Source organism: Bufo gargarizans, chromosome 2 (assembly GCF_014858855.1).
Source record: "Bufo gargarizans isolate SCDJY-AF-19 chromosome 2, ASM1485885v1, whole genome shotgun sequence".
Lineage (NCBI taxonomy): Eukaryota > Metazoa > Chordata > Amphibia > Anura > Bufonidae > Bufo > Bufo gargarizans.
The window spans coordinates 495,649,917-495,661,145 of record NC_058081.1 but is presented as its reverse complement, the minus strand read 5'-3'; the positions used below and the strand labels follow the sequence as shown (position 1 = coordinate 495,661,145).

Below are 11,229 nucleotides of genomic sequence, written 5' to 3'. Positions count from 1 at the left end.
CCTATACAGGCCAGGCATAGAGGTCTCACTAGGGATAAATCGCTATTACGACAATCGGAGTCAGAATACAGACAACTCCTTTAAAGGACATCTGTCAGCAGATTTGACACTGGCTGACCTGTTATATGTGCGCTTGGCAGCTGAAGGTATCTGTTTTGCCTTTACCCCTAGAGGCTCCGCTCACTCTCCAACTGCTGCTCCCTGTCTATTTTGACTTGCCCTGGCAGTGAAAATGTCATCACAACTGGCAATGTCAAAGTGCAGAGGGTGTGGCAGTTACAGAGAGAGAGTGGAGCCTCTAGGGGTAAGGGTAATGCCCACGTTTGCATATAATAAAGCATTATGTTTCTCAGCAATGCGGGCACATATGAACATGGGACCAACACAGATGCCTTCAGCTGCCAAACGCACAACCAACAGGTCAGCCAGTGCCATAGGTACAAATCTGCTGACAGATGTCCTTTAATTGTTCAAGTGTATGAGGGAGCCCTGAGGCATAGCTGAAGGCCTAGGGAGCATTTTACCGTCAGCTATCTAAAAAATATGGACTTCATGGGGGGGGGGGGGGGGGGAGCCAGCACTAAAGTGCCTAGGGCAGCATAAAATCTAAATACAGCCCTGGCTGCACAGCAGCAGCACGATGTAGTGTCTCACATCTCACTGCTGGTCTGTGTAGGAGGAGGAGCGGTGCGGCTGGGAATCTGCTGTGCTTCTCCTCCTACACCAACCAGCAGTGCAATGTGTGATACTACATTCTGCTACCGCTGTTGAGCGCTGGCTGCTGAGATGTGATCATGAGGAACTAGGTAAGTATATTTTTTTAACTTCCTGTGAAGGGAGCACATATCTGGACATAACTACAGTGAAAGAGGCACATATCTGGCATATCTACAGGGAAAGGGGCACATATCTGGCATAGCTACAGGGAAAGGGGAACATATCTGGCATAGCTACTGTGAAGGGGGCACATATCTGGCATAGCTACTGTGAAGGGGGCACAGATCTGGGCATACCTGCTGTGAAGTGGTCACATATCTGGGCATAACTGCTGTGGAGGGGGTATCTCTGGGCATAAGTGCTGTGAAGGAGGAACATCTAGGCATAGCTACTGCAAAGGAGGCACAGTGTGGGCACTACTACTGTGTGCAGGCACAAAGGGGGAAATAATTACTATGTGGGGGCATTAAAGGGATTCTGTCACCTCCCCTCAGCCAAAAAACGATTTAAAAGCAGCCATGCAGCACAGCTTACCTGGATTAGGCTGTGCTCTTTTATCCTGAAATCCGTCCAGCAGTTACTGCAAAAAACGACTTTGATCAATAAGGAAATGCGTCCTGAAGGTGCCCAGAGGGGCGTTTTTTTCTTCCTAGTGAGCCCAGCCCGCCTTCCTTGTATTTTCTAACCGCCGCCCCCAGCCTGCCACAGCCTCCCCTCCCTCTCCTCCCCCTCCCTCACGCCGAACGAAGTCTCGCACAGGCGCAGTACCCACTGAGGGCTGCGCCTGTGCGATCATCAGGAGACTGAGGGCGGCAGCTTCATCTTCGTCACTGGGCATGCGCCGAGCCCAGTGACGTCCGATGCTCGCTCTTCCCTATATATATATACATATTGTAAACATATTGACCCATATTAACCCTTTCAGTATCGAGCCACTTTTCACCTTAAATCCCAGGCCGATTTTTGCAACTCTGACATGTGTCACTTTATGTGGTAATAACTTTGGAACGATTTTACTTATCATTCAGAGATTGTACTTCATGACAGTGGTAAATTTCACCTTTATTTATAAATAATCAAAGATTCACCAAAAATGTGAAAAAATTCCCTATTTTCTAAATTTGAATTTCTCTACTTTAAAGACAGATAGTAATACCTCAAAAAAAAGTTATCAATCAACATTCCCCATATATCCCCCTTATGTTGGCATAATTTTATAAATGTCATTTAGAAGGCTTAGAGATTTAGAAGCAATTTTTAAAATTTTCGACAAAATTTCAAAAACCATTTTTTAAGCACCAATTCAGTTATAAAGTGATTTTGAGGGTCTTACGCAATGGAAACCACCCATAAAAAAAAAATTTTTTTAGAAACTACACCCCTCAAATTATTATGGAATTATTAAATTATGGAAAATGGAAGTGAAATTTCAAGGTTTCATTATTTTGGTAGATTTATTTTTAATACATTTCAACACAGCAAGGGTTAACAGCAAAATAAACCTCAACATACAATACTCTGATTCTGCAGTTTACAGAAATACCCCATATGTGGTGGCAAACTGCACGTGGCAGTGGTCAGAAGGAAAGGAGCGCCATGTAGATTTTGGAGGCCTATTTTGCTAGAATGATTTTTAGGCACCATTTTGTATTTAAAGGAACCTAACATACCCCTACAGTGGAAACCTTGAAAAAGTGACTACATTTTGAAAACTACACCCCTTAAAGAATATATTTAGGGGGGTACTGAGCACTTTAACCCCCTAAACGTTTTACGGAATGCTGCAAAAATGAAAAGTTTAATTTCTTCCAATAAAATTTAGCTTTAGCCCCAAATTTTTCATTTTCCAAATGGGTAACAGGAGAAAAAGCACCCCATAATTTGTTACCCATTTTCTCATGAATACGGCAACATATATGTGGTGGTAAACTACTGTGAGGGCACATGGCAGAATTCAGAACGGAAGGAGCGCCATATGGCTCTTGCAGCACAGATTTTGATGGATTGGTTTGCGAATACCATTGGTTTTTATTTTTTGAGTGATTGTCTTATGTGGGGGCTCATTTTTTGAGGGATGAGGTGACTTTTTCATTGGTACCATTTTGGGGTATATAAGACTTTTTGATCGCTTGGTGTTACACTTTTTGTGAGGCAAGGTGAAAAAAAATGGCTGTTTTGGCATATTTTTTTTTTAATTATTTTTTACAGCATTCACCTGAGGGGGCATCTCATGTAATATTTTTATAGAGCAGGTTGTTACGGATGCGGCAATACCCAATTAGTTTTACACAGTAAAAGCATTTTTGAACAGAATAAAATCTTGGTTTTGTGTTGCATTTTTCTGAGACCCATTTTTTTTAATTTTTTGGGCGATTGCCTTAGGCAGGATCTCATTTTTTTCAGGATGAGATGATGGTTTAAATGGTGCCATTTTAGGATAAATACACCTTTCTGTTTGCTTAGTATTACACTTTTTGTGAGACAAGGTGACCAGAAAATAGCTGTTTTGGCACAGTTTTATTTTATTTTTTTACGTTCACCTGGCCGGGTGGATCATGTGATATTTTTCAGAGTCGGTCGATACGGACATGGCGATACCTAATATGTATACTTTTCCTTTACTATTTTTTACACTTACAGCCTGCTTCCTGTCAGATCCAGGGGACTGGATCTCACAGGTTGACAGGGAAGGCAGCATGATGCCTAAGGAAGGCATTGGGCTGCCGCCCAGCCATCAGGTCCCCGTCACAGCAGTGCGGGTTAATATTTAATGTGCAAAGGTTAATGTGCCGGTATCAGTGTTTTCACCGATGCTGGCGCATACAGCAGGGGTCCGGCTATCAGTGACTGCTGGACCCCTGCAGATGATCTGTCGGTTGCAGCTCCTGCGTCCACCCGATCAGCGTGCCTCAGCTCCTCTGCATAACGGAAACGGGACAGATCCGTTTTGCAGCGAGTAGAGATAGACTTCTACTATAGACTTCTATTATGACGGAATGAATAACGGAATGTCTCTAAAGGCATTCTGTCATAGAATTGCGTTATGGTCCGTGGTAACGGAATCCATAACGCACTTCACTTTTAACCAACAAACGAAGTGTGAACGAATTTCATAAGTGGAAATTCGCTCATCTCTAGCAGCGTCCAACACAAAAATCGCACACGACTGCATTTTTCGCCATCAATACATATACCAGTATACATATAGCAACTGTGAAATGGTAATGGCGTAGAGGAGAAGAGAATTAATTAGGCAGCTGCCGCTTGTCTATTTCAGTCAGTTTGTGTTCTCAGTAACACAGGGGAATAGGCCCCGGCCCTGCTCTTCACTATTAACCTCCCCTCTCCCAGCAGCAATCTGGATAAAGGAACACACACAAATTTTTTGAAGGAATGTGAACCAAAATTGTTGGGTTGCCATGGTAACCCCTCCCTCCTCATAAATGATGCAGGAACAAACTGGCTATGTCTGAATACGGAAAAGTTAGTAAGCTAAGGGCTCTTTCACACTTGCGTTCTTTTCTTCCGGCATAGAGTTCCGTCGTCGGGGCTCTATGCCGGAAGAATCCTGATCAGTTTTATCCTAATGCATTCTGAATGGAGAGAAATCCGTTCAGGATGCATCAGGATGTCTTCAGTTCCAGACCGGAACGTTTTTTGGCCGGAGAAAATACCGCAGCATGCTACGCTTTTTGCTCCGGGCAAAAATCCTGAAGACTTGCCGCAAGGCTGGATCCGGAATTAATGCCCATTGAAAGGCATTGATCTGGATCCGGCCTTAAGCTAAACGTCGTTTCGGCACATTGCCGGATCCGACCTTTAGCTTTTTCTGAATGGTTACCATGGCTGCTGGGACGCTAAAGTCCTGGCAGCCATGGTAAAGTGTAGTGGGGAGCGGGGGAGCAGCATACTTACCGTCTGTGCGGCTCCCGGGGCGCTCCAGAGTGATGTCAGGGCGCCCCAAGCGCATGGATCACGTGATCGCATGGCACGTCATCCATGTGCATGGGGCGGTCTGACGTCATTCTGGAGCGCCCCGGGAGCCGCACGGACTGCAAGTATACCGCTCCCCGCTCCTACTATGGCAACCAGGACTTTAATAGCGTCCTGGCTGCCATAGTAACACTGAACGCATTTTGAAGACGGATCCGTCTTCAAATGCTTTCAGTTCACTTGCGTTTTTCCGGATCCGGCATGTAATTCCGGCAAATGGAGTACACGCCGGATCCGGACAACGCAAGTGTGAAAGAGGCTTACCAAGGGAGGGTGGCACAGAATTAACCCCATCCTGACTACAGGGTGCCAATGCAATAAGAGAATGACAATGCATATGCGACAAAAATTTATTTGGCGTTTCGGTGGGAGCACTCTGCTGAAAAATGCCATTCAGGAGACTGGGAAAGACGATTGACGACCATGCTTTTCCAGAATCTTTAAATTCCAGGCCATGGAAGACTGGTGAAAGTATTATGCCTCACCACCTATAGACATTACCACAAAAAATATTGGGAGAGATTTATCAAACTGGTGTAAAGTAGAACTGGCTTATTTGCCCATAGAAACCAATCAGATTCCACCTTTCATTTTTCACAGCTCCTTTGGAAAATGAAAGGTGTAATCTGATTGGTTGCTATGGGCAACTAAGCCAGTTCTAGTTTACACCAGTTGGAGAAATCTCTCCCATTGTGCTTTATACGTATGGCCTCACTGGGTTTGCTACAAATTAGACTGAAGGCATGGAAAAATGTATTGGACAGAGTTTTTTTTTTTATTATTTCCACTCCTTAAGGTCTCACAAAAAAAAACTGCTGGTTTTAATAAATATGACCCAGAGTCTTGCTATTTCAAGATCTCTACTTGCTGTCAGTGAATGGAACCATTGTTGCTACTTGCAGTGTACCAGTGTAGGTAATAGGCATTGGACTACAGGACAATAAGCTTATCATTGGTTCTGCTGGAGGGCAAGTGAGGAATTACATCCACTTCAATCAATAACCAAGTGACCCCCCCATTACTGCATATATAGATGACTTGACAAGGCACACTTTACATTTATACATACTTTGCTTCACTTATAGTTTGTGTTATGCTCCATTCACATCAAGAGCTGCATTCAATTATTATTATTATTTTTCTCAGCAGATGAACTGCAGCCTGTTTCCCATGAACAGTAGCAGAATTGTGAAATCAGCTCTGGATGTGACTGGAGAACAAGAAATACCAGCATTGTAAGTACTGTAGATTTACAGTGGGACCTGGCAGGAAACCTTTGGCATATCAACAGGACTCAATAGGGCAGTATATGGTATGAATGTACAGATGTTTCCTATCAGCCCTAAGGTAAGTCTATGGGGGTGCACCACATCACGTGTTGGATTATTTGCAGTTATTGCAGAAATCCACCTGATGTTCTACCCCAATGTTATGATGAAGTTTTGGTCCCGTGTATCAGCGCAGGCAGACTTCTAAACATCTCCAATATGGAGAAACCCTTAGGGGTGTGCGCCTTGTGTGACAGTATGGGGAGACTTAAGTCTTAATACTGAATCGAAAATTCATTGTATGGCAGTATTATTTAGCCATTATATAGCACTGTATGTTTGGGGCTGTTTGGTCTCTGTATGATGATATTTTGCTCCACTGTATGGTGGTAATATTTTAACAGTCTATAATGGTATTATTCCAACAAGGTATGTAGGTATTATTTGAGCAGTGTACAGTGGTATTCTTTTAGGTCTGTATATGGGGTATTATTTCTGTCTGTGGGTATTATTTCGACAGTGTATGGTGGTATTACTTATGTTCTGTACTGTACTGTATGTAGGTATTACTTCTGCACTTTCTGTGAACATTATTTCAATAGTGTATGATGGTATTACTTCTGTACTGTATGTCGGTATTTTTTGGACTCTATGGGGGTCATTTACGATTAGATATACACCACTTTGTGGCATATACTGTATCTGTCACAGAATCCGTGACTTCTTCCCCATTCCCGCCACATATGCCAGTTCTAAAAGAGGGCACGTGGTGTGGGCAGGGAAGAGGGTGGGCTGGCAAGCCCATCTAATTTATAATTTTCTACGCTGGTTTATGGTGTAGAAAATGATCTAAATCTACGCCAGCAAGGGAGCTGGTGTAAGATTACGGCTGTTAGGTGCTGGCGCTGGATGCACCTCTGTTAAGTAGAGGCCGGCACCTAGCGCAGGGTATTAAGACTGGCGTCTAAAAACGGCCTTCTTAATAAATGACCCCATATATGTGCTGTTTCAGCATTCTGAGTGGGTATTATTTGAACAGTGTATGGTGGTATTATTCCAACACTGTGTATGGATAATATTTGAACATTGTATGTGGTATTATCTCAGTACTGTATGTGGGTATTGTTTAAACAGGGTTTAGTGTAATATTTGAACAGTGTATGTGGTATTATAGCAACACTGTCTGTGTGCATTATTTGAACCATTTCTGGTGCTATTATTTTAGCACTGTATGTGGGCAATACATAACAGTGTATGTGGTATTATTTCAACACTGTCTGCAGACATTATTTGAATAGGTCTGGTGCTTGCTATGGAAATGGATATGGATCCACTGTGCCACTGAACAGATTTGGCCGGTCTTCACCCTTAAACCCTGTACCCATATACAGGCATCTGGCTGCACTGAACCCACCAGGGCGCCACATCATGGAGTAATCTCTGTTCAGTGGCTTCTGACTTATGGGGATGAGAGACAGCAGTGCGGCGCACCAAAGGATCAGGCACAACCATAATCAGGAAGCAAGCCAAGGTCATAGCAGGTAGCATTCGTGCAATCCAGAAAACAGTCCAAAGGTCAGGCAGCACAGAGTCAATTTGAAAAATAGGCAGAGGTCAGGTCAGGAAGTAAAGGGCCAAATCCATTTAGGGGTCATGACATAGGCAAGCAAACGGACTAGTGCACCTTTAGAGGAAACTAGCAACTATAACCTATTGGTCAGGGAGGTACCTATACAGGGAGTGCAGAATTATTAGGCAAGTTGTATTTTTGAGGATGAATTTTATTATTGAACAACAACCATGTTCTCAATGAACCCAAAAAACTCATTAATATCAAAGCTGAATATTTTTGGAAGTAGTTTTTAGTTTGTTTTTAGCTATTTTAGGGGGATATCTGTGTGTGCAGGTGACTATTACTGTACATAATTATAAGGCAACTTAACAAAAAACAAATACCAATTTCAATTATTTATTTTTACCAGTGAAACCAATATAACATCTCAACATTCACAAATATACATTTCTGACATTCAAAAACAAAACAAAAACAAATCAGTGACCAATATAGCCACCTTTCTTTGCAAGGACACTCAAAAGCCTGCCATCCATGGATTCTGTCAGTGTTTTGATCTGTTCACCATCAACATTGCGTGCAGCAGCAACCACAGCCTCCCAGACACTGTTCAGAGAGGTGTACTGTTTTCCCTCCTTGTAAATCTCACATTTGATGATGGACCACAGGTTCTCAATGGGGTTCAGATCAGGTGAACAAGGAGGCCATGTCATTAGATTTTCTTCTTTTATACCCTTTCTTGCCGCCACGCTGTGGAGTACTTGGACGCGTGTGATGGAGCATTGTCCTGCATGAAAATCATGTTTTTCTTGAAGGATGCAGACTTCTTCCTGTACCACTGCTTGAAGAAGGTGTCTTCCAGAAACTGGCAGTAGGACTGGGAGTTGAGCTTAACTCCATCCTCAACCTGAAAAAGCCCCACAAGCTCATCTTTGATGATACCAGCCCAAACCAGTACTCCATCTCCACCTTGCTGGCGTCTGAGTCGGACTGGAGCTCTCTGCCCTTTACCAATCCAGCCACAGGCCCATCCATCTGGCCCATCAAGACTCTCATTTCATCAGTCCATAAAACCTTAGAAAAATCAGTCTTGAGATATTTCTTGGCCCAGTCTTGATGTTTCAGCTTGTGTGTCTTGTTCAGTGGTGGTCGTCTTTCAGCCTTTCTTACCTTGGCCATGTCTCTGAGTATTGCACACCTTGTGCTTTTGGGAACTCCAGTGATGTTGCAGCTCTGAAATATGGCCAAACTGGTGGCAAGTGGCATCCTGGCAGCTGCACGCTTGACTTTTCTCAGTTCATGGGCAGTTATTTTGCGCCTTGGTTTTTCCACACGCTTCTTGCGACCCTGTTGACTATTTTGAATGAAACGCTTGATTGTTCGATGATCACGCTTCAGAAGCTTTGCAATTTTAAGAGTGCTGCATCCCTCTGCAAGATATCTCACTATTTTTTACTTTTCTGAGCCTGTCAAGTCATTCTTTTGACCCATTTTGCCAAAGGAAAGGAAGTTGCCTAATAATTATGCACACCTGATATAAGGTGTTGATGTCATTAGACCACACCCCTTCTCATTACAGAGATGCACATCACCTAATATGCTTAATTGGTAGTAGGCTTTCGAGCCTATACAGCTTGGAGTAAGACAACATGCATAAAGAGGATGATGTGGTCAAAATACTCATTTGCCTAATAATTCTGCACTCCCTGTATACCGATGGGAAGTCTTCCATATTCGGGGAGCATTAGAAGGTGTGTGCACATACTGGCCCTTTAAAAAGATAGCCGGAGCCTTGCTCACCGGGAAGGCACAGGAAGACTCCGACTGGGCAGAGGCGCAGACTGTCAGAGACGAGGCAGGGACACAGTGTGTGGTGGTATTTTAGCACTTCATGTGGATACTATTGGAACAGTGTATAGTGGTACCATTTCAGCACTGTATTTAGGTGGCTATTAGGGTAATATTTGAATCGTGTATGTGGTATTATTTATGCACTGTCTATTGGTATTATCTGAACAATTTCTGGTACTCTCATTTTAGTACTATATAGTGGTAACTGAACTGTACATGGTGGTATTTTTTAGCACTGTATACTGGAATGTACTTATCCATTGTGTGACACTACTACTCAGGTATTATGCAGTACTTTATTGTTATCTAGGGAACAGAGTGGAAGTGTTGACTGGCCAATACCATAACCTGGACACCACACTGTATGGTGCTATTTATACACCGTATGGCAGTACTCCATATGGTGCGAACCGCGTTACATCTTCCATTGCAACAAACCCTCAGATGTAAGATTCTGTTTCTGGCTGTAGAAAACGAATGCATGACGCACCTTGATTTCCATGCATCATGCCCCTTTAAATCAACCTTTATGCAGTTGGAGGAGCCTTTTGTGCAACCTAAATGAATATACTGTAATGTAAAAAAAGGTTCAACCCCATAATTACTAGGCATAGCTGCATGCAGTGCATTGAGTAGTCATTATCCACCCCCTTCCCCTTTGAATGAACTGCGTTGCCTATGAATGCGCTGTGTGCCGGGCTGACAGTTGATCCAGCCTGTCCACCAGTTGTTTCACTAAATTATGTATCCAGCCCTGATGCTTGGAGGGGGCAGCAGGGAGGGGATGTGACTTCAAGGCTGAAGAAGCCAATGGCAGGCAGCCTGAGCTGGGAGAGGCTGTGCTGCCTCCCTGTGATGTGATGATGCAGGGGATGAGGATGCACAGTGGTAGCAGGAAGGGATCCTACACTGTCTGATGCTAGAGGAGCTGTCATCCATAATAAAGGTAAGAATGGGGGGCTGTCTGTGCTCCCCCGCAATGCTGCAGGGACAAGGACTGTCACTGTGTGTGCATCTGCAGAACCAGTAGACTGAGACCTACCAGTGCCCAGATCTGCCTCTACACATGCTGCACTGGGGTTACACTGGGACACTGGCTTATCTGCTGAATTCACCTTCCCCTGTATAAAAACATTGCGTGATGTGTGACCGTGTAGCAGAGTTGATGCTGTGTGGCTGTGTTGCCCATGGCGGAAGGAGCGGGGCTGTTTACATAGAGATTCAACAGAGCATCATTCAACATGTGTCCATTGGCTGAAGAGCTTCTTATCCAAAATGTAAAGGGCTGTTGCACTGTAACGTATGATACTGAGTGTGTAGATTTAAATGCAGCAGATCTGAATTTGTCAACAGACTGTCAGGAAAGGTTGATTTGGTGGTGAGAACTCTCTTAGGTTTAGTTCAGTTCTATGTGCTGTAAAACCGTGTGTTGTGCCATCACTTGTGGAGAATGACAAACTCGGCTCTACTATATCAGCACAGAAATAAGGTGGTATAGAACTACACACACACACACACACACATATATGGTATTATGGGTGTTGCTGGGTTTGACTGTTAAAGGCCCAGGAGTTACAAGCAGCTTTATGATTTGTGCTGTTGGCCATGTACTCATACCGTATGGATATGCGGCAGGGCTGGCTTTTCCATTTAGTTCTGCTTAAATGGTATTGGATGTTGGGCAACCCCTTTAAATGACAAGTTCAGCTCTGCTACATTTCTATGGTTAGTCATATATGTGTGTCCGGTGCACAGGCAATATAGCCATATGTATTTATTTGCTGGGATGGGGTCTCAGTTAGCTAGTTTCTATGTGTTCATAGTATC

General features: G+C 43.6%; 1 protein-coding gene across 1 annotated transcript in view; it reads left to right on the top strand.

Annotated features, from left to right (window-relative positions):
- Positions 1–773: 773 nt before the first annotated feature.
- Positions 774–11,229, top strand: part of SYN3 (synapsin III) — a 333,478-nt gene continuing 323,022 nt past the window's right edge. Inside the window, exons 1-2 of the mRNA XM_044281210.1 lie at positions 774–806; positions 5,857–5,945. The gene's annotated coding sequence lies outside the window, so the exon portion shown is untranslated. The remainder of the gene's footprint in view (positions 807–5,856; positions 5,946–11,229) is intronic.